Source organism: Excalfactoria chinensis, chromosome 13 (assembly GCF_039878825.1).
Source record: "Excalfactoria chinensis isolate bCotChi1 chromosome 13, bCotChi1.hap2, whole genome shotgun sequence".
NCBI lineage: Eukaryota > Metazoa > Chordata > Aves > Galliformes > Phasianidae > Excalfactoria > Excalfactoria chinensis.
In genome coordinates, this window is record NC_092837.1 from 16,121,505 (window position 1) to 16,125,593 (window position 4,089).

The window sequence follows — 4,089 nt, forward strand, 5'->3', positions numbered from 1 at the left end:
GGATTCTCAGTAAAATATCTTTCATTCTGGAAAAGTCAAGGAAATCATGAAACCATAAGTAAGAAGAAAGAAGTTCTGTAACACACTGTGTGTGAGTCTGCGTGTGTGTACATCTGCGTGTGTGTACATCTGCGTGTGTGTACATCTGCGTGTGTGTACATCTGCGTGTGTGTACATCTGCGTGTGTGTACATCTGCGTGTATATCTGTGTGTGTGTATATCTGTGTATATCTGTGTGTGTATATCTGCGTGTGTGTGTATATCTCTGTGTGTGTATGTCATTGTGTGTGTATATCTGTGTGTGAATGTCTGTGTGTGTGTATCTGTGTGCATATATCTGTGCGTGTATCTGCGTGAGTGTGTATCTGCGTGAGTGTGTATCTGCGTGAGTGTGTATCTGCGTGAGTATGTATCTGCGTGAGTATGTATCTGCGTGTGCTTATATCTGCGTGTGCTTATATCTGCGTGTGCTTATATCTGCGTGTGTTTATATCTGCGTGTGCTTATATCTGCGTGTGCTTATATCTGCGTGTGCTTATATCTGCGTGTGTTTATATCTGCATGTATATCTGTGTGTGTGTATATCTGTGCGTGTATATATCTGTGTTTCTATATATCTGTGTGTGTATATCTGTGTTTGTATATATCTGTGTATGTATCTGTGTGTGCATGTCTCTGTGTGTGTATATCTGTGTTTGTATCTGTGTCTATATATCTCTGTGTGTATTTCTGTGTTTGAATATATCTGTGTGTGTATGTCTGTGTGTGTATATCTGTGTTTGTATATCCGTGCCTGTATATATCTGTGTGTGTGTATATCTGTGTGTGTATATCTGTGTCTATATATCTGTGTGTGTATATCTGTGTCTACATATATCTGTGAGTGTATATCTCTGTGTGTGTATATCTGTGGGTATATATCTGTGTCTGTATCTGTGTGTATATAACTGTGTGTTTATATCTGTGTTTGTATATATCTCTGTGTGTATCAGTGTGTGTATGTCTGTATGTGTATAAATCTGTGTGTGTATATCTGTGTCTGTATATATCTGTGTGTATGTATCTTTGTGTGTATATCTGTGTTAATATATATCAGTGTGTGCATGTCTGTGTGTGTATATATCTGTGTGTGTGTATATCTGTGTTTGTATATCTATGTTTGTATTTATCTCTGTGTGTATCTGTGTGTGTTTATCTGTGTGTCTGTATTTGTGTGTGTGTATATCTGTGTGTCTATATCTGTGTGTGTGCATATATCTGTGTGTGCATATATCTGTGTGTGTATCTGTGTTTGTATCAGTGTGTTTGTATCTGTGTGTGTATATCTGTGTGAGTATATTTGTGTTTATGTCTGTGTGTATATAACAGTGTGTGTATATATCTGTGTATGTATTTCTGTGTGTGTGTATATCTGTGTGTGTGTGTATCTGTGTGTATGTCTGTGCGTATGTATATCTGTGTATGTATGTCTTTGGGTATATATCTGTGTGTGTGAATATCTGTGTTTCTGTCTGTGTGTGTATATCTGTGTTTGTATATATCTCTGTGTGTATCAGTGTGTGTATGTCTGTGTGTTTATATATGTGTGTCTATATATCTGTGTGTGTTTATCTGTGCCTGTATATTTTTGTGCCTGTATATATCTGTACCTGTATATATCTGTTTGTGTGTATATCTGTGTGTATATATCTGTGTGTGTATGTCTGTGTGTGTATATCTGTTTGTGTATATCTGTGTGTGTGTGTATATCTGTGTGTGTATATATCTGTTTGTGTGTATATCTCTTTGTGTATGTCTGTGTGTGATTATATCTGTGATTATATCTGTGTGTGTGTATATCTGTGTTTGTATCTGTGTGTATATATTTCTGTGTGTATATATGTGTTTTTATATATCTGTGTGAGTGTATATCTTTGCGTGTATATCTTTGTGTGTATCTGTGTGGGTGTACATCTGTTTGTGTATGTCTGTGTGTGTATGTCTGTGTGTGTGTATATCTGTGTGTGTGTATATCTGTGTTTGTATCTGTGTGTGTATCTGTGTGTGTATCTGTGTGTGTATATCTGTGTGTATATCTGTGTGAGTATATTTGAGGTTGTATCTGTGTGTGTATATATCCGAGTTTGTACATATCTGTGTGTATATATCTGTGTGTGTATATCTGTGTCTGTATATATCTTTGTGTGTATATCTGTGTGTGTATATCTTTTTATATATGTGTTTGTATATATCTCTGTGTGTATTAGTGTGTATGTCTGTGTGTGTATATATATCTCTGTGTGTATATATCTGTGTCTGTATATTTGTGCCTGTATATATCTGTCTGTATTTCTGTGTGTGTGTATATCTGTGTGTGTATATCCATGATTGTATATATCTCTGTGTGTATCTGTGTGTGTATATCTTTGTGTGTCTATATCTGTGTGTCTATATCTGTGTGAGTATATTTGAGGTTGTATCTGTGTGTGTCTATATCTGTGAGTGTATATATCTGTGTGTGTATATCTGATAAGGAAAATGGTAAAATCCTCAGCCAATATGCTACTCATTTATCCCCTGTACAGCCCCGAACCATGACCCATGTAGGGGTGTTAGACTTTGTGAAATCATAAACAGTAGAGTAAGACAAAAATAGTGCTGACATTGTTATTTAGTAGTTAATAAGTTGGTGATCATGAGACAGATGGAATGGACTGGTCTAGCTTGGATAGCTCAGATGAAAGAAGACCATGAGACAGGTGGAATGGACTGGTCAAGACCGGATAGCTTAGATGAAAGAAGAATAACACGCGAAGCATGAAAACCGGCGCGAACCAGATCCTAAGATGGGAAACAGCATCGAGAAGAAGAACTGATGATCTATTAATAATTAGTCTTAAGAATGGATAAATAAGTGATGTAATGTTTTTCTGATCATATAAATATAGGACCTTCGTATAGCTTGAATGTCATTCACTAGGAGTGACCCGAGCTCTGTATGTCTGTTGTACTGAGCTTGTTAATAAAATCAACACTAGAGTACCCACGAGTTTGAGTCTCTCCCTGGTGTCCCTGTCCGCAACAATATCTGTGTCAGTATATATATGTGTGTGTGTATATAATTGTGTGTATAAATCTGTGTGTGTGTATATCTGTGTGTGTCTGTATCTCTGTGTGAATATCTCTCTGTGTGTGTATATCTGTGTGTATACCTGTGTGTGTATGTCTGTGTGTGTATATATCTGTATGTGTACATATCTGTGTGTGTATATCTGTGTTTGTATCTGTGTGTATATATCTGTGTCTATATATATCTGTGTGTATATATCTTTGTGTGTATATCTGTGTGTGTATGTCTGTGTGTGTATATATCTGTGTGTGTATATATCTGTCTGTATATATCTGTGTGTGTGTATATCTGTGTTAGTATATATCTCTGTGTGTATTAGTGTGTGTAAGTCTGTGTATGTATATATCTGTGTGTGTATATATCTGTCTGTAAATATCTGTGTGTGTGTATATCTGTGTTTGTATATCAATGTTTGTATTTATCTCTGTGTGTATATTTCTGTGTCTATATCTGTGTGTGTGTATTTATGTGTGTGTGTATATCTGCATGTGTATATATCTGTGTGTCTATGTCTATGTGTGTGTATATCTGTGTGTGTATATCTCTGTGTGTATATCTGTGTTTGTAGCTGTGTCTATATACCTCTGCGTGTATTTCTGTGTTTGAATATATCTTTGTGTGTATCACTGTGTGTGTATGTCTTTGTGTGTATATATCTGTGTGTGTATATCTGTGTGTGTATATCTGTGTGTGTAAATATCTGTATGTGTATATATCTGTATGTGTACATATCTGTGTGTGTATATCTGTGTTTGTATCTGTGTGTTTGTATCGGTGTGTTTGTATCTGTGTGTGTATATCTGTGTGAGTATATTTGTGTTTATATCTGTGTGTGTATATAACAGTGTGTGTATATATCCGTGTATGTATTTCTGTGTGTGTGTATATCTGTGTGTGTGTGTATCTGTGTGTAAGTCTGTCTGTGTGTTTACCTGTGTATGTATGTCTTTGGGTATATATCTGTGTGCGTGAATATCTGT